The sequence below is a fragment of the Pelodiscus sinensis genome, chromosome 26 (assembly GCF_052426305.1).
Source record: "Pelodiscus sinensis isolate ZL-2025 chromosome 26, ASM5242630v1, whole genome shotgun sequence".
In the NCBI taxonomy this organism is placed as follows: domain Eukaryota; kingdom Metazoa; phylum Chordata; order Testudines; family Trionychidae; genus Pelodiscus; species Pelodiscus sinensis.
Window position 1 is genome coordinate 8,983,219 of NC_143077.1, and position 22,767 is coordinate 9,005,985.

Here is a 22,767-nt window from a genome sequence, read left to right on the forward strand (position 1 = left end):
CCCTATATTTCCCACACTTCCCAACCACAAATGCTCTCACATGCCTTTCCGACAAGATAAAGCCACACAAGCAATTCTTCTCAGCAGTCACCCTTCCAGTCCAAGCCTTGAGAAGCAAAGCCTGCACCAGATGAAACTAGCAAGGGAAACACGGAGCTAATAGTCCATGTGATCCCCTTATAAAGACCCATTAGCCTACAGCGACTAGTTTCAACCTACAGAGACCAAGAAATTCATAGTGAAGGTTGAAATTGTGCCAGGAATTCTACAGTAGGCATTCTTAGCTGATATGGTCAACTTAAGGAATACAGTGCTTATGCATTTAGTGCCTGTGAGTAGGGTTGTCAGATACTTTCACAAAAAATCCCGAACATGGGGGGAAAAACCCCCCACAGGAGACCAAACTGGTTGAGCAAAAAAAGGTCACTGCGCCTTTAAATCTACACACTCCTCGCTCCCCACACCAAACACAGCTGGGGAGGAATGTCCCCGCATCCAGTATTTTCTGGGGTTTTTTTACCGAACAGGGGCCACAAATACTGGACTGTCTGGGTGAAAACCGGACACCTGGCAACCACACTGGGCCAGAAGAGAGGGAGTCCCACCCCCCGCCTCACTGGGCATGCTCCAAGGGCTGGGGCAGTATAAAAGGGAGCAGCTCAGCTCAGTCTGACCTGAACACTGGAGGAGAAGGGCCTCCTGTGGGAGCTCCAGAGATACCCCAGCCAGAGAACCAGATGTTGGGACCAGGAGACCGCCAGGAGGAGCCCCAGGGATAGGCAGGTGCTGCAGAACTGGAGGACCTGGAGGCCACAAGGAGTGTCCCCATGCTGACACTGACAGGAAGTGAGCCAGAGGGTGTGCAGGAGTGGTACCTCCCACCCAAGAGAGCATGGCATGTTGCAGTTGGATTCCCTGCTGAGTGAGTGTTGTAGCACTCTGCCATTCATAGGGCCCTAGGTCAGGGCCCAGTGGAGTAGGGTGGGCCCGGACCTCCCCTACTGTGGCTGCTGCTTCAAACTATTGATTCTAGCCATTAGGCTGTGCTTCCCTGAACTAAGGATTATCCTTATTGACTCTAGCCATTAGGCTGTGGTGCCCTGAATTCTAGGGCTGTGTTATAGACTGTGGCCACTGGGTTGCACCACCTTTGGATGATGCGTATTTGCAATGTGACAGTGTCTTGTTAACCAGTCAACCTGTGGAACTCCTTGCCAGAGGATGCTGTGAAGGCCAGGACTTTAACAGGGTTCAAAAAAGAGCTAGATAGCCATTGATGGATCTAACCTCCATGAATCTATTAGCCATGATGGGCAAGGAGGGTGTCCATAGCCTCTGTTTGTCAGAGGCTGGGAATGGGTGACAGGGGAGGGATCAGTTGATGATTACCTGTTCTGTACAATCACTCTAGAGCTGTGGTTCTCAACTGGTGGTCCATGGTGATGTTTTCGGTGGTCCACGAGAACATTGTCCAAAGTCACCCAGCGTGGGAAGGCACCAAAAATCTGTTAGTAAGAAATAAATTTCCAACCAAAATGTTCGTTGTCTGTTCAAAAAGGAGGTGGTCCACGAAAATTTTTTGATTGGCCTGGTGGTCCGTGGACTGAAACGAGTTGAGAACCACTGCTGTAGGGCACCTGGCATTGGCCACTGTCGGAGATGGATTTGGTCTGATGCAGTATGGCCACTCTTATGTTTGGATGTTAGCCTGGTCTGGGACAGTGGGGGTGGGGCTCAGAGAAAGGTGGTTGTTCTTTCTAATGGATATGTCTTACTGACGCTCTCGTGTTTCTGGCGGTGTTTCAGCCATGAGATGAATTTGTTACATCCCTGGTTCTGCCCTTTAATCGGGCATCAAATCTCTTCTGGTTGGATCCCAGGACCTAGCATTAAGGTGCAGAGCTGTTCTGCTGACTCACCCTGGCAATCAGACCAGGTGGGTCCTATTAGCTTCATTCCCAGATTAAGCCCTGGACAGCAGAGGGACTGAGCGATAGGAGGCTAGTAGGAAGTTGGGATCACATCAAAGGAATACCCTACAAGGGGGACAGTTTGGCCCTTCACCGATGTGCATCCATGAGATGGGATAGAATGGGGGTGGGAAAGCCACTTGCTTTCAGGACCCCTAAATGACTGGGTGGAAAGACTGGTAAACTCCGCCTTGTAGCAACAGCACTCAACGTGCCCCGTGGGATTGCTAAATGAAATGTTTAATGTACCTATCGAGTGGTAACAGGCTCCAGGGGAGAAATGAGCTGGTTATTATTAGTCTGAAAGACGCTAGCTTTGGGACTCTCCGCTGTTTGAGCAGCCCTGCCTTCCAGCATTAATGCACTCCTTGGCTGCTCTCGCCGCTGTGTAATGCCATAGGTCGGACTTGCCGGACGGGCGTGCCTGTTCTCCCCAGAAATCAGCATGAAGCTCGGATACCTCTTTTCAGACAGCAAGGCAGGAGAAATGTCTTCTGTGCTCTGTGTAACAGGGCAGCTGCCCTGTACTGGCCCCTTAAGAGCCAAACCCCAGCCTGGAGCAGGCCCGGGGAGTTCAGCCCAGCTGGGGGGCGTTGGCCAATTAAGGCCCAGCTGGGAGCTATAAAAGGGAAGGGCTGCTTCAGCCAAGGCAGTGTGAGCCTGGCTGCCGAGGGAGCAGGATGCTCTCTGGAGCTAGGGCAGGGCTAGAGAGTCAGGCTGTGCCAGGACGCTTGGACGGCCAGCCTGCTAGGCCTGCGGACAGGCCTGCTGGAGAGACACCAAACCCCCGGAAGGGGGGCTCAGAGCGAGTGACTTGGGCACTGCCGGAGGGCAGTGTGGCGAAGAGAGCAACGCGACCGGAAGGTTCCAGAGGGGAAACGCCACGTGAGCGGAGGCCTGTGCAGGCGGAATGGACTGATTCCGGGGACAGACGACGGACCCCCGCTATGGTGGTGAGTGACCCCCTCACACTCTGCCCCAGAGCAGCGTGGTGCAGTGGCCCCCTCTGAAATCAATTCAGCTGGGGAGATGCTGCAGTAGCTCGCCATGGGGGGGATGTTTGAATCCATGGAGTAGCTTGCATGGGATGTGGTGTAGCTTGCTTCGGAAGGACTACGGCTTCCGTGTCTCAAGGGGAAATGAGTGTCATACACACTAGAGGCCCATCTGCAGTCATATCCGAACTAGATGAAAGGGCCACCAATCTGGGAGGCGGCTTCCTCCCCTCCTAACTGAAAGCAAAGTCAGGGTCTGGTTGTGCCAGGACAATGGGATGTGCCTGGTATGGGACTGTGTCTCAGAAAACCATACAGAAAAGAGACAGAATCACCAAGCAGGTGACAGGGACGACTGGGGGCACGCCCCCCACATCTGGGACCAGGGATGTTAGCTATCGGTTAATTGAATAGTCAATTAACCTCATGAATTCTTATCGGTTGTTCGACTAGTCTATAGTCCCCAGGGGTGAGGCCGGCAGCCAGTGCGCTCTGGCCCCACTCCCAAGGAGCCCCCTGCCATACCATGCTGCTGCCACTGTATCACAGGCAGCAGTGTGGGATGCCAGGCGGGAGCTGGTCTGTGAAGGGAACCAGTTTAAAAACCAGCTCCCCTCACGGACCGGCTGCCTCACGCTGCTGCCTCTGATCTAGAGGCAGCAGCGCAGGGTGGCAGCAGCCCTTGACCGGGCTGAAGGTAGAAGGTGCTGAGGGCCTATTGCGGGACATCAGGAACTTTCACCATCCTCAAGACTTTGATTTGCAGCTCAGGTGGACTACGGGGTTCTCGGGGCTTTTCAGCTTTAGCCACTGGCTTGCCTGTGCCCCACTTAGGTAGCTGTGGGTGGCTGAGAGATGGCTTCCGGGCCTTCTCAGTCCTGTTACCAGAAAGCACATCCTGGCTGATGGTCTCTGATGGGAGGCTAACGACCACCTGGGAAACCAAGACCAAACTCTTCCCCACGAGAGGTGGTGTGCCAGGCCGGGGGAGCTGTGTGGGGAAAGCCTGCTCATGCCACCTCTGTAGAATCCCTGTTGTCTCACCCCTTCCAAATCCCTGATTTTTGAACCCCTCACTCCTGTCCCAGTTTGCTCATTCGGAAGTGCTTGAGCACTGGGCGGGGAGGTGGGACCTTCAGCTGTTCCCAGAACTCAGTGCTAACCCCCGGCGCTTTGGCCTAGATGGTACATTAACATAAGAACATAAAATGGCCATACTGGGGCAGACCAAAGGTCCATCTAGCCCAGTAGCCTGTCTACCGACAGCGGCCAACACTAGGTACCCTGGAGGGGATGGACCAAAGACAATGACCCAGCCATTTGTCTCGTGCCATCCATCTCCAGCCATCCACAAACAGAGGCCAGGGACACCATTTCTATCCCCTGGCTAATAGCCTTTTATGGACCTAACCTCCATGAATTGATCTCACTTCTCTTTAAACTCTGTTATAGTCCTAGCCTTCACAGCCTCCTCTGGCAAGGAGTTCCACAGGTTGACTACGCGCTGTGTGACAAAGAATTCTTTTATTAGAAAAGAATCATTATGGTCCAGGATGGAAGTGCTGCCTCCGGACAGGAGCTGGGCTCTCCCGGTCCCTTCCAGCTCTGGGATTCAGTGAACAAGCGGAGCTAGCCCGTTCCACTGCCCCAGTCTGAACACACAAGTAATGGAGAAAGCCGTTGCCCCAGCCTCTCGGGGAATCCATCCCATTGAACAAACAATCCAGGAAGTTTCTCCAAGCTACCGATTCCACCCCAGCTCGGTGCGAGAGAGCCATTTCCGAGAGGAGATGCCCTGGAGAGCATGCGTTATCTCAGCCCCCCGCCTGCATTTCGCTTATGCCCCTCAGTGCCAGGTAGAGACCAGGACTAGTGAGTCTGGGTGCCCACCTGAGATGCTCTCAAGAGACATGATTTTCAAAGGATGGGGGCTTTCTGAAGGTAAGTCTCCCCCTTCAGGGTGCCCCCAACCAGTGCTCCCTCCCTAAAAACATTGTGGCCGGGAGGTATACTTGTTGGCGAATCATTTACGTTTGTGACAAAGCAACGAGGCGAGTAACTTTGCCTCTGCTTGTAACCCCTGGCTAGACACACAGCCCATCTGGCTGGCGCGAGACAGATCGCTGTCTCCCTGCCCTTCCGTGCAGTTACATTTTAGCAGCTATGAATGGCGACCAGGCAGCAGGAGCAGGGCTGGAATTCCCAGATGTTCCCTCGGGTGCTTCATGTTTATCCCCAGACTTTCCCTGAGCATTCCAAGGTTTCACATTTACCAGGGACCAATCATTCCTCTTTCTTTTTTTGGCCCAGGAATTTCTCTCCACGCTTTGAAGATCCGAGAGCTGACGAAGAGCGCTGGCCTGCCAGGATTCTGTCGAGCAGGCCTTGGAGAGAGCTTGGCAGGGCAGGTCTGCTCTGCAATTGATGTGAGTTTTACAGGGCTCTGGCAGGAAACATCATCATGGGAGTTTTCAAGGGACGCATTGCGGGGAGGCAGCGTAGCTCCTGGTGTGTCTGAGGGGCTTGAAATCCAAAGTAGGATGATAGAGGAGGCGTCGATTGCAAAACCAGCAGCCCTCTGCTGTCTGAGGGCATCCGAGGCAAACTGGGGGTAAAGCCCTGTGAGGATGTCTTCTCTCCTCACACCTTGTAAATGTCCCCTCCTGAAAAAGCTCTGCAGATGGACTTGGAGCTGCTTCTCTCTGTCTGCTTCCACCCAGAGCAGCAGGGCTATTTGTTAACCAGCTGTGGCCGAGTGGGGATTGCGTTCACTCTGTGCGCTTTATGTTGTATGTGATTCCTACTGTCCTGTGCTGTTGTGTAGTAACGCTGTGCGTGTGCCTCAGTTTCCCTGGGCACTGCACTGGTGCCCAGCTGGGGATGGGAGTTTTGGGTGAGATGCTGAGGGAGGGAAGGCTGCCCAGCCCAGCATGTACGTGATGGTTCAGGCTTTTCTTGTAACCTGAGCCTATGTGGGAGAGTGTCAGGTGACACCTTTTTGCCTGGGAAACTAGAAGGAGGAGGCAGGGCTGTCTGCAAGGCTGGGGGGTGTGTGTGTGTGTGTGTGTGTGTGTGTGTGTGTGTGTGTGTTGGTATCAATTGGGTTAGGATGCAGGAGTCTAGCTGGGCCCCCCATCTCCAAGATGAATTGCACTGTCTACTCCTGTTTCCTGTGTTAACAACAAGACTGTGCTTCTCTGTGAACCAATAGACCTTCCGCTTTCCCTGCTGGTTGAGAATCACGTCTGGCTGCCGATGGGGTTCCCCACACCCTGTAACACCAGCTTCAGGGTTCCCTGACAGCTGAGTACTAGGGCAGCCACCCTGGAACGATTCAAGTTGCCCAGCTGACAGCAGAGTGCCCACAGCTGGCAGCAGGTATTTCTACTGGTGGTGCACATCTGCACATGTCTAGGTGCACGTAGCAACATTTATTCAGCACTTGTATGGAAAAAAATTAGAGGCGCCTCTGACCAGCTTCCTTCCATAATGTCAGTAATAATACTTCATACTCACATTGCATCTTTCCAGTAAGGAGCCGTAAAGAGATGCCTAAGTTATCATCCCTGTCCCACGGAAAGAAAACCAGAGGCTCAGAGGGAAGGGATGTGGCCAAAGTCACACAAAGTCCATGGCAGAACTGCTCCACGTGGCTTGTGAGCTCTGCCTAGCGCACGCAGGGGAGACGGCAGTCTTGTCAGCCCCCTGGGCAAGGTCAGGGGGACACTCCTGGAAGGGGCGGAGCCTCAGGTAGAAGAGGCGGAGCTGGGGGCTGCCAGGAGTGTGCTGCATGGCACTCCAGCAGCGATTTAAAGGGCCCAGGGCTCCAGGCACTACTGCTGCAGTAATGCTCATGGCAATGAGGAGCCGTGGGCCCGTTTCAATCGCCAGGCCCAGGGGCAGTTGCCTTCTTTGCCCCCTCCCCCCTGTCAGTGGGCGTGAGCGCATGGCTTTACCACAACAAATGTTTCCCGACCCAGTTCCATCTCCCTCGGGGCTAAGGGGCTAATGCCTTCAAAACGCCACAGGAGGCGTGAGAGCCACATTCATTGACCCCACTTGATCCCATAACCATGGTGCTAAGTGTGCCCGTTCCTGCCGTGGACCCCCGTTCAGCTAAGCCTGCATGCACAAACTGTCCACTTAGCACTGGGCTGAAGCTGTTGGGAGCTGGGACAGGCTGAGGGGTGTTGCTGCAGCAGGGTGCTCCTAGGTTAGCTGGGGAACACCGAAGCGACAAGCCCAGTCTGCCTTCCACAGGCTGCACAGCCATGTCCCACTCCAGCTGTGGAAGATCCATGGGGGTAGGTGACGGGAACATGTTGGCTTTGACCTAGGAAGGAGGGTGCACTGAAGAGACCTCAGTAGGCTCCAAGCTTTGTGTTTGCAGTATCTTCCTGCTGGGTTTCTTGCAATGGAAACCTAAACTTCCTTCCCAGAGGGCTCACGGCATATTGCTGGCTATAAAACACCCACCCGCACACATTACACACACACATGCACAGAGCGAGGTGGAGAAACACAGTGATTTGGGTGTTATTTCACCAATGCCTGGTGCAATCTGAGAAACTGGGTCTGAAGATATATGGACCCTCTAGGAAATCATAGGTTATGTCTTTAATCAAGATGAAATTCATCATAATTATGGTAGCTTTCCAAAGGCTCAGTTTGGCTGACTGAGCCAGAAGGAATAAAATGCACATTGGCTGCACATGACATAATTCCTCCAAACAGACGTCCCCTGTTTCTTTTTCCAGATCTGGGGCTCGTATTTTATCCTACCGTAACGGGATATATCTCTAGATCTCCTATTACCCAGCCTAGCCCTCCTGCCCTGGACTGTCAGTAACCCCTGCTGGAAGCTGAGAATGCTCACAAAGCCTTTTAGGGAAAAACCCATTGATGTATTGAGAGTCAGAAGCCTCGATCTCTACTCCCAGCTCTGCCACAGATTCTCTGTGACCATGGGCAAGTCACTTCCTCTCATCTGCGAAATGGGGCTATTGATACTGACTTTCCTACTCTCCATTCAGTTATGTCAGGACAATGAGAAAATTAGGTGCAAGCCAAACAGGGTTTACATCCACCACAAAAGCAAACCAGAGCGGTGGTGCAGGGAGGCTGTGTACCTGGAGCAAGCAGGGGGTCTGGGCGGCGCTCTCCCTAATTGCACGCTTACAGCTGTTGACAAAATTCTCAGAACATTTCCAATAAAAAGGGACTTTTTTGTGTGTGCAAGAACTGTTGCATTGACAGTTTCACACACCCACAAGCATGCACATACATGCACACACACACATGTGCGCACCCACCCACCCACCATTTTTAGCCACCTCCAGTGCATGCGGTGTATAAAGAATCTACAGAGAATGTTCTAGGTCTTATCTGTTTGTTAGGCACAGCTTGCCAATTTGTGGGGGCCCACTGGCTTTAGGTGGACACCTCAAATCTGGAGCCCAGAATATCTGGCTGGACAGATGTGCAAAGGGAGGGATTCTCCTTCCAGGCTGTGCCCTGTGAGTGGAGGAGCCTGTACCAGCCCATGGCATTGCTTTAATCTGCTCTAATGCTGGCTTCTCCCCCTTGTTTTTCTAGTCCCATGTGTGTACTTCGTTTTCGCTATTATCCCATTTTCAAACAGCTGAGGAGTCTGGCGTGGGAGGGGTGTTTGGGGGATGTGATCACTCAATTTGTCTTTCTGGGTGTTCGTTATGACTTTTCCTGATGGCAGAAACCTCTGGCTTTGGCTTAGTCAAAGTTTGCAGCATGCATCCGCCTCTCTGAGTGCTCCCCGCCCTTTCATACCCACAACCTTTCAGAAAGCAGATTTTAAAGTCTAGGGGGTAGGGAGTTTTGTCTTGGGACAGGGACAACCTATTATCAAGGTATCTGGGTGACCTGGCGGCATGTGTCTGAACTCGTCTCCACGAACATTTCGCTCGCAGTGAGCTGGCATGTAAACCTACCTGGTGGCAGTAAACCTAACTGGCCACGGAGCTGCTGCTGCTCACTGCAAGTTCCCATTTCTGAAGGGCAAAGCCCTCAACGGAACTAGTGTGTGAAGACAGGGTCTGCATGGCCAACTCATGCATGGGAGGAGGAGGAGGAGAGAGTCGCAACCCAGCTTGCCACAAGCTAAAGAGTTTGTGTAGACAGGCCCTGCCTTCTGTTGGACACAATCAGCCCTGTTCGTTTGTATCATAGGCCCTGTACTGCAAATAAGTTGTAGAGATTCTCCTTTGGCTCTAGTGGCTCACGACTGGATCACGGCAGATGCAAAGGGATAGGTTGCTGAGCAAAGACCTGCTCTGTTTGTGCAAGGGCCAGCTTGTGATGCGTCCAGATTTGCTCATTTGACCTTTAAAAGTTTTAATTTCCATATAGTCAAACTTGCAGGCTGCCTGAATATCCCCGATTCTTCCAAAGATCAATGGGAGAGACTGGCTCTGATTCCCACAATACCAGCCTGAAAGCCCCACTAGCTAAGACTCTCCCCTGCACACCTTCTTCCCTGGGGTGAGGAAGAGAAAAGGAACAGGTGGCAGATGTGAGACCTGTTGTTCAGTGCACAACTGGAAGGTGCTCAGCTGCTCTGGAGACAAGTGGTACAAGATCCCGTGCAGAACCGCAGTGTGTTGCTTCCATTGCAAGAGACCAGTAGCTGCCTGCGATGTGTAATTCCTGCATCCCTCTGTGCGCTGATATCTCTGCGCATCAGTGCTGAGCAACAAGAGATCGCAGCCGAAACTCAGCAGCACTCCTCAGAGCAACCTGCCTCCACTGCCCTGGGTGATTTTGCCTAGGCTGGGCGGGGGCGTCTAGCTTTGCCAGAGCTCTCCTGGAGAGGAGTGTCCTGGGATTCCCTGTTAGGGACAAGGTGGTGCTTACTGGTATGTGCAACAGGGAGCTGCGTGGGACACCTGAAAATCTGGGCCCCCCCTGGGTCTTAATGTCCTCCCACCTGCCTCTTCCTGTTCCTGTGCTATGGCTCTGCTTCCTCCGGAGAGGAGCTGGTTAACTTACCAGTGACAAAGCCTGCCAGAGCAATTAGCAGAACCTGGGAAAGAGATGTTCAGGTGGTAATGAGGCCATTTAACAGGCATTTGCCAACCCCAGGTACATACTGGCAGTTTCTGAATTCATTGTTAGTCAACAGGGCCAGAGTAGGGTTGCCAGATGGTTTCAGAAAAAATACCAAACAACAAAAACACAGCGGGAAAAAGTTTGTTGAGCAGAAAAAACAAAACAAAACACTGAGGCTATATCTAGACTGGCATGATTTTCCACAAATGCTTTTAACGGAAAAGTTTTCCGTTAAAAGCATTTGCGGAAAAGAGCGTCTAGATTGGCACGGACGCTTTTCCGCAAAAGCACTTTTTGCGGAAAAGCATCCGTGCCAATCTAGATGCGGTTTTGCGCAAGAAAGCCCCAAACGCCATTTTCGTGATTGGGGCTTTTTTGTGCAAAACAAATCTGAGCCGTCTACACTGGACTTTTGCCCAAACGGGAGCAGCATAATATTTCCGCAAGAAGCACTGATTTCTTATACCAGATCATCAGTGTTCTTGCAGAAATTCAAGTGGCCAGTGTAAACAGCTGGCAAGTTTTTCCGCAAAAGCACTTGCTTTTGCGGAAAAACTTGCCAGTCTAGACACAGCCTGAGAGTTGTTAGGGGGAAAAAAAAAAAACAACAGAAAACCCCACTGTGTCCCCTTTAAAAACCATGTGGTGTCTGGTATTTTAGGTGTCTGGTATTTTCTGAATTTTTTTTTTCAGACAGGAGGCAAAAATACCGAACAGTCCGGTTCAGTACTGGACACCTGGCAACCTTAGGCCTGAGTTTAAAATGTGCTTTAAAAATATGTAATTGGTGCGCTGCTGAAGATGATAAATCGCATCTTTAAAAAAGCTGTTGCCCCTCTCCCCCTGGTTGCCATAGGGGCACCAGTTTCATAGGACTGCGTACGGCCACATGCATTTTAAGGATGGCCCTGGTCAGGGAGATGCAAATATGGAGCCTGCTCCAGCAGCTTCCAACAACTTCATCCTGCAGCTCCCTGCTGCCAGAACCAAGCGGTAATCCCAGCCAGCTGGGTCTGTGACCCTTGAAACGGACCCAAGAGCAGAGCCTCCCAGCTGGGAAAGGAAATGCTCATGCATGGCTTGGAGGTCCTCAGAAAGGTGTGAGTGTGAGATGGCCCTTTCATCAGATCCTTCTGTCTTTCCCCGGTGGAGCCACGCTGATGCTGAGCAGGGGCCGCGGGCTGGAGCTGAAAGCTGCAGCCGAGTCCAGTTTCCAGACGGACTCGCTGCTTCCACTGGCCGGCGTTGTGGGGCTGAGCCGCTGCGATCGAAAACGCTGCCATGTGGTGTAAACAAGAAGGATTTAGCAGCAATTTGCAACAAGCTGTTGCCAGGTACCAGCAGCGGGTGGGGATTGCAAGGGGCCTCGTCCCAGCCAGGGCCTCTCAGGAAATGCAGGGAGGCATTAGACCAAGGAAGATGCTTTCAAAGAAGGCAGGAGCAGCCCATGCAGCTGTTCCACGGGCACAGCGTTTGCACACTCGCAACAGACATGCAGACGAGGAGTTTGTGTGCACCATCACCCACGGGGTGCAGGCCCCGGGATTACAAGTGCTCCCATCTCTCTGGCATTGTCACGTGATGCTGGTGATTCGGAAGCAGCGAACTCGCTCAGGGTAAAGTGGTATGGGTGTTGTGAACCCTTCAGTCGGGGTTTGACCCAGAGCTGAGTACCCCACGCCCTGGGGACATTTTGGTTCTCTAGCAGCCGTGCCTTCAAAGGGGTCTGTTGCATTCAGACTGGAACCTCGTCTCCGGGCAACCTGGCTGGCCATTCAGGGCTCATCCTTAGGCACATGTGTCTGAGCCCTTCTAAGCGCAGCACGACACGTGATGAAACGCAGAAAGAACCGAGTGTTTATCCTCTGAAAGCAGCTGGCTTTGAAGGCCTGTCTGCTCCCGTGTGGTCGTGAACATGTGTTTGTGGAAGGCTTTTGTGGGGAGCCTGGGGGCCCATAACTCAGCCGCATGCACGCAGAGTTTGCAAGCAAACAGCCGCCCAGCACAATCTGGGGGCCTCCTCATGAGCAGGGCTGCTGGAGCGCACTAAGGCTCCGTCTACGCTGCGGCAGTTTTTCGGAAGAGGAAATGCAAATGGAGCGCTCATTTGCAAATCTCGTGCTCCCATTTGCATATTCGCTTCCGATCCTTTTTGCGCTAAAAAGCCCAGTGTAGACGGGGCCATTGGTTAGAAAAACCCCGTTTTGCGAAAGAGCCTGTAAACCTCATTTTTTGAGCAATAAGGGTTCTTGCACAAAACGGGGTTTTTCCAACCAATGGCCCCGTCTACACTGGGCTTTTTAGCGCAAAAAACCTCTTCTGCAAAAAGGAAGCGAATATGCAAATGAGAGCGTAAGATTTGCAAATGAGCGCTCCATTTTCATTTCCTCTTCTGAAAAACTGCCGCAGTGTAAATGTAGCCTAAGGTGCCTAGGCAAGACCCCAGCAGCACAGAGTAGCTGGGCTGCTCTGTCCATTTCATACTAAATGCTGCTTTCCCGGGGGATGCAGGGAGTTGCCCACATCCTAAATCAGGAAAATAGGCTTCCGGCCCCTAAAATCTCTCATTTTTGGTATAGTCTGATGTGAAGGCCCTTAAACTCTGCGGCAGTTCTGACCCGTGACTGGCACCAGTAGCCCGTCTAGAATCAGCCAGGCAAACTCCCAGTCCCAAACTCCCTCCTCCACGTCTGCCTGCTCCTGCCCATGTAGCGATGCTGGTGCTTGGTCAGGGCTCTTATTTTGCTGTGGAGGATTGCTCATGGGGCATCTGCCGGCAGGCCAGACTGGATGCACCGCTGAGGTGGGGGTCTTACACATGTGGCTGGTTTGGCTTGGAAATGGGGAGAATTCTTGAGTTCTTGTCTGCCTGCGCCTAGGGAGCAGGGGAATCCAGGCCAGCAGCTGCTCTGGGCTCTTTCTTTGGAAATTGCACATTGTTTCTCCAAACCCCACTGACACCCCGCCAAGGAACTCCCCCGTGACAAGGCAACACCTTGGTGCAATCAAACCCTTATTGTGCTTCAGCTGGTATGAAGCACAGCGCTCTGGGGTGGATTCTCGTTCGCATGCAATAGACTCTCCAGCTTGTTTCTCCCCTGCATGCTCGGTAAGGCACGGGGAGGCGTGCCTTGAAACATCCAGCAGGGGGTGGGGGAGTCTTGTGCATAAAGCCCTACAAATCCACACATACCCTCTTTACATCAGTGGGTAGCTGCAGCCACAGATATGGGTGCAGGTATCTGCAGCTCATTTTTGCAGATGCAGGGGGTAGGTGCCAATTGTGTATTTGCACAGGGCTCTACTTGTGTGGGGATGGCCCGGGGTGGAGGCTGCAAGCCTTGTGGCTGCGTCTAGATTGGCATGATTTTCCGGAAATGCTTTTAACGGAAAATTTTTCCATTAAAAACGTTTTCAGAACAGAGCGTCTAGATTGGCACGGACGCTTTTCCGCAAAAAAGCCCCGATTGCCATTTTCGCGATCAGAGCTTTTTTGCGGAAAACAAATCTGAGCTGTCTACACTGGCCCTTTTGCGCAAAAGCTTTGCGCAAAAGGGACTTTTGCCTGAACGGGAGCAGAATTGTATTTCCGCTAGAAGCACTGATTTCTTACAGTAAGAAGTCAGTGATTTTGCAGAAATTCAAGCAGCCCGTGTAGACAGCTGGCAAGTTTTTCCGGAAAAGCAGCTGATTTTGTGTGTGAGAGAGATCGGGGTGGGGGCACTGGAATGAGAGTGTGGCGTAAGCAAGCTGCATTGCAGGTGGCCGATGGAATGCGTGTGCACACATCACACCTGTGTTGTGCGGAGGGTTAGCGTGTGCCTGACAAGTGCTTGGGAGGGCTGCAATGGGGCTACACTGACACACAGAGGAGGCCCCTGCTTGACTTCTGTCTCTCCCGCGCTCTTTCGCACACTGGCTCTAGGCTGTCGGACGTGACCTCCCTCGCCTTCTCCTGGGCTTTCTCGGCAGCAGCTGGGACTTTCCAGCACAGAATCTGTTCTCGGCAGCGAGGCCCCGGAAGGAGCTGCATTGCTGGTGGCGGGAAGCGTGGAACAGGGGCTGCTGGCTGACCACCGTTTGCACATCACCAGTGGTTTGTGTTGGCTCACGGCAAGCATGTTTGGCATGTTCAGGCTACTCATCACTTGTTCGCTGGCTGGCTGGGGCCGTCTGGGCCTCCTGGGGGGGGAGGAAGCTCCAGGAGTCGGACCGGAGAAAGTTCGATGATTGGCCAGCCCGAGGCAGAAGAGCTCTGTGAATGAATGAATGAATGCTACGGAACTGGACACCAGGAAATTCACACATGTCATGGGCGTGGGCAGTCTCGCCTAGTGGTCAGAGGCCAGGAGACTAGTTGGGGACCAGGAGCCAGAGCCAAGGGTCAGAGCTGGAGTCAGGAGCCGAGCGGATGAACAGGGCTAGAGCCGACTGGGGCTGCGGGGCAGGAAGGCAGATGCAGGAGTGAGTGTCAGCATTAAGCGGCCACTGGCGTAGTGCAGCTGCTAGGCCTTAGAGCCAGCCTGGGGATGCCTCTCAGCTTAGCATCCGCAGCCCCAAAACACAAGCCCAGCAAAGAAACCAAGGCTGAGCAGGCTTCCTCACGCTCAGCAGGGGTTACCTGGCCACTGCCCTGGCCCGTCTCTAGCCCTCCTTCAGCCAGCGATTTCCAGGCACTCACCTTGGTGCCTCCAGACTGCCCTATGAGCGGAGCATTTTACCAGGGGTCGAGTGTGCTGCAGAGAGACAGCAGGATCCCACAGCAGCCCTGGGAATGGAGCCCAGGAGTCTAGTCTCCCTCTCCCTATGTACCAGTTATGTTGCCTAGTGGGTAGAACACTGCACGGGGACTTGGGCCACCCAGGTGTTATACCTTTGTATACTGGCCGAGCTTTGGGTAAGTCACTTCCCCGCCTTGTGCCTCAGTTTCTCTCTCTGTAACATGGGGATCGTGTGCCTGCCTGTCCTGTGGGTGACGCGCTTTGAGAGCCTTGCCCAGTGCGGAATAAGAGCTCGGCAGTACTGCTGCTCCCACCCCATTATGCAGCCACTGCTCTGAGTCTCCCCCAGCAGCCGAATGACGCCACAAAGCCCCTCTACCCGACACACGGCCACAAAGCACTCGCTGGGGAAAGTCTCCTGCTGCCTTGTGTTTGGGTCAGGCTCTTGCAGACTAAAACACTGGGACGTGGGGGGTTCCCAGGGTCCTGGCTGCTGCGGGGGGGGGAGGGGGGGGGTAAAGAAGCCTGGTGAGCAAGTGCAGGGGTGAGAGGAGTTTGAGGGCTTGCGAGGGGCTCATCCTGACCCTGGCTGGCTGTCCCTTCCTGGGCGCTGAGCTGAGCCGTGGCGGTGCTACGTGGTTCCTATCTCGCTTTGGTGCGGGGATCATTAAGAAATGTCCGTGGTTAACGGGAAGTGCTGGCTTCCGAGTCGCGGGCTTGTGTGTTTGGGGATGTCACTCGTGGCCGGGAGAATGGGGAGGGAAACCCGGAGTTTCTTCACAGCACATCCAAGTTTCCTCCTTGCCCAATAGTTGGCTTCCTCCCTGGGTCACCTGCGGCTCACCTTGGCTGACTGGAGCGATGGGTGAGTCAGTTCGAGACACCTCATTAGAGAACAGTCTTAGGGGACTACGTTGCCCCTGGCTAAAGTGAGACATGAACAGGTATGAGAGACAGGAGAAGTGGAGTGGGGTGACTGCCCCCTGCTGGTTGGAAGGGGTCAAAGCAGGCAGGAGCCTGTGCAGAAAACCCTGGCCAATCAGGGAGAGGCTTTTAAGAAGCCAACCAGAGGGTAGCTTGCTGGAGCAGCCCAGTATATAAGGAGCTGCCCAGGAGTAAGTTGGCAGTTAGACCCTGACTAGGGAAGGTGTGAGAGCTAGGTCCTAGAGAAGCATCTTTGCTAGAGCAGTGCTCGGTGGGCTAGAGAGAGAGGCTCCAACCTGTTTCTTGCCAGGCTAGAGGCCAGGAGTGGGGAATCTTTTTTTGGGTTGAGGGCCACAAACCCACAGACAAGTCAGTTACACACAAGTGGCTGTGTCTAGACTGGCAAGTTTTTCCGCAAATCATCTGCTTTTGCGGAAAAACTTGCTAGCTGTCATAAGAACATAAGAACGGCCGTACTGGGTCAGACCAAAGGTCCATCTAGCCCAGTATCCTGTCTGCCGACTGTGGCCAGCACCAGGTGCCCCAGAGGGGGTGGACTGAAGACAATGATCAAGCGATTTGTCTCCTGCCATCTCTCTCCAGCCTCTGACAAACAGAGGCCAAGGACACCATTTTATCCCCTGGCTAATAACCTTTTATGGACCTAACCTCCATGAAATTATCTAGCTCAGTGGTCCCCAACATTGCGTGGCTGCCGGGCGCCCGGGGGTGGGGCCACGCATGTGCCGGGCGCCCGGGGGCGGGGCCACACATGTGCCGGGCACCTGGGGGCAGGGCCACCCACGAGCCATGCGCCTGGAGGCGGCACTGCGCATGTGCCGCGCGCCCGGGGCAGGGGCCGGCAACGCACCCCAGGCTGGCACCGCACATGGGCCGCGAGCCCGGGGCCGCCCACGAGCCACGCGCCCCAGGCCGGCACCGCACATGTGCCCTGGGGCCGGGGCTAGAGCCGCCCACGTGCCCCGGGCCGGCCCTGCGCATGTGCCGTGTGCCCAGGGGAGAGGCCGCCAATGCGTCCCGCGCCTCGAGCCGGCATCATGCATGTGCCACGCGCCAGGGGTGGGGCCAGCCCAGATGTTTCAGCGGGTGCCCAGAAATCCCCCGGCGGGCGCCATGGCGCCCACGGGCACCGCGTTGGGGACCACTGATCTAGCTTCTCTTTAAACTCTATTAGGGTATGTCTACACTACAAGGTTAGTTCGAACTAACTTTCATAGGCGCTACACTAGCGGAGCGCTTAGTTCGAACTAGGAAAACCTCATTTTACGAGGATTAAGACTAGTTCGAACTAGCTAGTTCGAATTAAGGGGTGTGTAGCCCCTTAATTCGAACTAGTGGGAGGCTAGCCCTCCCCAGGTTTCCCTGGTGGCCACTCTGGCCAACACCAGGGAAACTCTATGCCCCCCTCCCGGCCCCAAACCCCTTAAAGGGGCACGGGCTGGCTACGGTGCCTGTGCCAGGTGCAAGCCTGCCAGCACCCAGCCAGCAGACCCTGCACATGGCACGGATCGAGCCACCCACCCGATGCCCTCCAGCCCTCCCCCTCTTCCCGGGACCAGGCTGGCGGCTCCCGGGAGCTTGCCCGGGACCGCAAGAGGCAGGCACCCGCCTGGGCTAGTGCAGACATCATGGACCTCGTCCACGACCTCCACACTAGGCACAGGAAAGTGGCCGGCTAGGGCAGGGGAGCTGCCAGCCAGGGCACCCAGGAGCAGGTGTGCAAGAGAATCAAGGGGGTCCACTGAGACCCCCGACCCTGAGCCCTGAGCTTACAATAGCCATCCAGGGTCAGACCAAAGGTCCATCTAGCCCAGTAGCCTGTCTGCCAACAGCGGCCAACCCTAGGGACCCTGGAGGGGATGGACCGAAGACAGTGACCAAGCCATTTGTCTCGTGCCATCCCTCTACAGCCTTCCACAAACCTTGCCAGGGACACCACTCCTACCCCCTGGCTATTAGCACTCCATGGACCCAACCTCCATCACTTTATCTCACTTCCCTTTAAACTCTGTTCTAGTTCTAGCCTTCACAGCCTCCTGCAGCAAGGAGTTCCACAGGTTGTCTCTTTGCTTTGTGAAGAACAACTTTCTGTTACTAATTTGAAGCCCGCTACCCATTCCTTTCCTTTGGTGTCCTCTAGTCCTTCTTTATGGGAACTAATGAAGAACTTTTCTGTATGCACCCTCTCCACCCAACTCCTGCTTTTAGAGACCTCTATCCTATCCCCCCTCCGTCTCCTCTTTTCTAAGCTGAAAAGTCCCAGTCTCTTTAGCCTCTCTTCATATGGGACCTGTTCCCAACCCCTGATCATTTTAGTTGCCCTCCCCTCCCTCTCTCCCACCTCCTTTTCCCAGTCTCCCCCAGTTTTGTTGAATAAAGACAGATTCCATTTTGGAAGACACGTTATCTTTATTTTGTACATCAAGAAGAGGGGCTAGGGAAGGGTAAGTGAAAGGAGGTGAGGGAGGAATGGGGCACGAGCCCCCGATGGGGAGGACTGGGCTGGCTCTGCGGGCTTCTGGGTGTGGAAGCTCTCCTGCAGCCCCCCAATCGCCCCTCCTCCGCAGATGGCAGCCTGCGGCAAGTGCAGCCGGTCTGATGGCCGAGTGCTGTGATGTGCCCAGTGTGGGTAGTCCGGGCAATCCAAGCCAGGATTTCTTTGCAAGCGGGGCACCCCTGAAAACTGTCTGTCCGGGGTGGGGGTTGGAACCCTTTAAGCACAGCCCTCGGCTAGCCTGAGGCAGCATCTCCACGCTCTAAGTCCTCATCTGATGCCCTGCCGGCACTGCTTCCGGCCAGCCTTAACCCCGGTTCAGGGTCCACTTAATGTGGACATGCAAGTTTGAATTAGCAAAACGCTAATTCGAACTAGTTTTTTAGTCTGGATCCGTTAGTTCGAATTAGCTTAGTTCGAATTAACTAATTCGAACTAAGTTAGTTCGAATTAACGTTGTAGTGTAGACATACCCTAACAGATTAGTAAAACAGGATTTCTCTTTACAGAAACCATGTTGACTTTTGTCCAACAAATTATGTTCTTCTACATGCTTCACAATTTTATTCTTTACTATTGTTTCGACTAATTTGCCCGGTACTGAAGTTAGACTTACCGGTCTGTAATTGCCAGGATCGCCTCTAGAGCCCTTTTTAAATATTGGTGTCACGTTAGCTACCTTCTAGTCATTAGGTACGGAAGCCGATTTAAAGGATAGGTTACAAACCACAGATAATAGCTCAGCAATTTCCCATTTGAGTTCTTTTAGAACCCTTGGATGAATGCCATCCAGTCCCGGAGATTTGTTAACATTAAGTTTTTCTATTTGTTCCAAAACCTCCTCTAATGACACTTTAATCCGGGACAGTTCCTCAGATTCATCACCCACAAAGGACAGAGCAGATTTGGGAATCTCCCCAATGTCTTCAGCCATGAAGACTGAAGCAAAGAAATCATTTAGTTTCTCCGCAATGGCTTTATCATCCTTGATTGCTCCTTTTATAGCTCGATCATCTAGGGGACCCACAGGTTTCTTAGCAGGCTTCCTGCATCGAATGTCCAGGGAGACACGGAGCGGCTTTTCCCGCCACGGCTTTGCTCCGAGTCTGCATGGTCTGCTGGGGGGCCCCAGGTCAGCTGGGGGGGGCCAGCAGACCAGGGAGACACGGAGCAAAGCCGCGGTGAGAAAAGCCGCTCCGCATCTCCGTGGTCTGCTGGGGAGGGGGGGGTCCAGCAGATCAGGGAGACACGGAGCAATGCCACAGCAGCGATGGTAAAGGAGAAGGAAAGAAGCCTACCCTAAAGCCGGGAGAGACAGACCTACCATATACTACACTCCATCCCAGCCAAAAGGCCGCGGACCGGGCCTCCCTCCCCTCCCCTCCCCTCCCCTGGAAAAAGGCCTACCTTGCCTCACCTCACGGCGCACACAGGCATACTCTCCCCCTCCCAAGATGTCCCCCAGCGCAGGGGAATAGAGCGGCGGGCGGAGCGGCTTTTCTCCTCGTGGCTTTGCTCCGCGTCTCCCTGGTCTCCTGGGGGAGGTTTTTTCAAAGGCAGCGTTGGCAAGCCGCCGCTTTTTTTCATTTTAATTTTATGGGGTTTTTTTAATAAAGAAAGGGACCGAGGGCTCGGAAGAGCATAGGCAGAGGCAGAAAGACTGCGGGGAGAGGGGGCAGAGCAGGTTGCAGGAGCAGGTCCAGAGAGAACCCCCAGCGGACCAGGGGGATGCGGAGCGGCTTTTCTCCTCCCGGCTTTCCTCGAGTGTAGTATCCAACCCGGGTTCCTGTTTGAAGATCGCCTGATTAAGCAACCGCTGTGGGATCGAATCCTACCTCCTGAGACCTGCTCTGGACCTGCTCCTGCAACCTGCTCCAGACCTGCTCCTGCCTCCTGGGACCTGCTCCTACCTTAGACCACGTCTGCCTGGTCTGCTGGGCCCCCCCCCCCCTGCCCCGTCTGCTGCCACCCCAGCAGACCAGGGAGACAGGGAGCAAAGCCGCGGGGACAAAAGCCGCTCCGCGTCTCCCTGGTCCGCTGGGGGGAACCCCCAGCGGACCAGGGAGACGCGGAGCGCCTTTTCTCCTCGCGGCTTTGCTCCGCCTCTCCCTGGTCTCCTGGGGGAGGTTTTTTCAAAGGCAGCGTTGACAAGCCGCCGCTTTTTTACATTTTAATTTTATGTTTTTTTTTTTTAAATCAAGAAAGGGACCGAGGGCTCGGAAGAGCAGAGGCAGAGGCAGAAAGACTGCGGGGAGAGGGGGCGGAGTCCGCCTGCAGATGAGCCCGAGGGCTGGCCGAGGCTGCCGGGAAGGGAGGAAGGAAGGAGAGAGGGAGGCGAGCAGGGCGCTGCCCTGAGGGCCCCCGGCGTCCCACCACCACCCGGGCCTCCCTGCTGCGAGGGAGGGGAGGCCGGAGGAGGCGCGCGGGGTGGGTGAGTCGGTCGGTCTCGCTGCGGTCGCCGTGAGCGAGGAGAGGGCGGCGGGCGGTGAGCGAGCGGGCGGGACTTAGAAAATTTCTATTCCCCCGTGCTGGGGGACGTCTTGGGAGGGGGAGAGTACGTCTGTGTGCGTCGTGAGGTGAGGCAAGGTAGGCCTTTTTCCAGGGGAGGGGAGGGAGGCCCTGGGCCCGGCCTTTTGGCTGGGATGGAGGGTAGTATATAGTAGGTCTGTCTCTCCCGGCTTCAGGGTAGGCTTCTTTCCTTCTCCTTTACCATCGCCGTCGCCACGGCATTGCTCCACATCTCCCTGGTCTGCTGGCCCGCCCCGCAGCAGACCAGGGGAGGGCCTCCCAGGGGGGTGCCCCCCAGCAGACTAGGGAGACGCAGAGCGGCTTTTCTCACCGCGGCTTTGCTCCGCGTCTCCCTTGTCTCCTGGGGGAGGTTTTTTCAAAGGCAGCGTTGGCAAGCCGCAGCTTTTTTTCATTTTAATTTTTTTTTTTTTTTTTAAATCGAGAAAGGGAGTGAGTGCTCGGAAGAGCAGAGGCAGAGGCAGAAAGACTGCTGGTAAGCAGTCTGTGGGGCGTCGGCCTTGCCAGTGAGCTGTTGACGAGCCCCATTCACACCTGCCTCTCCTGCCTGCGGGGCGGGGCGGGGCGTCGGACCTGCGAGCCGGACTGTCAGGGAGCAGTTGACGAGCCCCGTTGAACACTAGACTAGCCGCTTCTGCAGGCGAGGAGAGGCGAGGCGAGGCTGGTCGGAGCAAGTGAGCGGGCGGGCGGGCAAGCCAGCCAGCCAGCCAGCCAGCAGGCCGGGTAAGCGAGGGTGAGAGGGGGCAGAGCCCGCATGCAGATGAGCCCAGGGGCTGGCGGAGGCTGCCGGGAAGGGAGGAAGGAGGGAGGGAGGGAGTGAGTTGAGCGGGGCGCCGCCCAGAGGGCCCCCGGCGCCCCACCACCACCCGGGACTCCCTGCTGCAAGGGAGGGGAGGCCGGAGGAGGCGCGCGGGGTGGGTGAGTTGGTCGGTCTCGCTGCGGTTGCCGTGAGCGAGGAGAGGGCGCCGTGAGCGAGCAGGCGGGAATTAGAAAATTTCTATTCCCCTGCGTTCTGCCATCCGTCACTACCTGTTCTGTTCATTCCCTCTAGTGCGTCTGGCATCGGCCCCTGCTGGAGGACAGGATACTGGGATAGATAGACCTTTGGTCTGACTCACTATGGCTGTTGTATGTTATTTCGCTGTTGGGCCCATCTCGCCAGCAAATGTACACGAGCGGGTCTCTCGCCCGAGTAACTTTCCACGTGAGGCGAGTGATTTTTGGTTCACAGGGCCCGCTCTAACAGCACCTTTTCCAGCCAGCTGGGCCCCCTGGGCTTGCTCTGCTAGGAAGGCCACAAGAATAGGAAAACGGGTCAGATACTGAAATGCATCGGCTGCACTTTCTCCGCTGCGCACACCGGGAGCGCTGCCATCCTGAGCCCTCCCAGACTGTGGACAGGCCCAAGGTTCAAGCTTCCAGCTTCATCATCGGCCTGAGACTCCTATGACCTGTTTGCTGGGCGTGAAGCAGTAAGGCAGGGCCCCCCTGTGTGAATCTTCAGGGAGACCTGTGCCCCCATTTCTGTGAGCCCTGAATTCATATGAGGGAAGCCTTTGTCCAGGTGTTCATTCACCTTCGCACTGTGCCACTGAGTGTGCTACCGTCTCCTCATTGGGCTGGTGCCAGCTGTGTGGGGCAGTCCCTCGGGCCAGCGTTCCTTGTAAGCTGGGTGCTTGGGTGGACACCCAGGAGAGATTCCAGTGCTGACCAGCTGATTAGCAGAGCGCCCGCAGCTGGTGTGTCTACTGGTGGTGCACATCCACACATTCTGGTGCACATAACAAAATTTATTCTGTACATGGGTGAGAAAAATTAGTGGCTTGGGTTTCCTCTGAAGAAACAAACTTGCCTTTTGGCGGTGGGCACAAGGCGCGACAAGGGGTCCCAAGACGGGCAGCTGTGAGCATCCTCTGCAACCTGGATGCAGGAGACAATCCTGTAGGGTACTCTCCAGCTGACATTAGGGATGTTGCTGTAGCTACAGCCACAGGAGAGGGCAAGAGGTATAGCCGTTGGAAGGGGAGCCATTC

At 54.7% G+C, this 22,767-nt stretch overlaps 1 long non-coding RNA gene across 1 annotated transcript; it reads left to right on the top strand.

Annotated features, from left to right (window-relative positions):
- The first annotated feature begins 2,635 nt into the window (after positions 1-2,635).
- LOC149521418 (uncharacterized) lies at positions 2,636-15,252 on the top strand. Its single transcript, XR_016347899.1, has 3 exons — positions 2,636-2,923; positions 5,276-5,391; positions 13,974-15,252. It is a non-coding gene; the product is annotated as an uncharacterized LOC149521418 (long non-coding RNA).
- Positions 15,253-22,767: the final 7,515 nt, after the last annotated feature.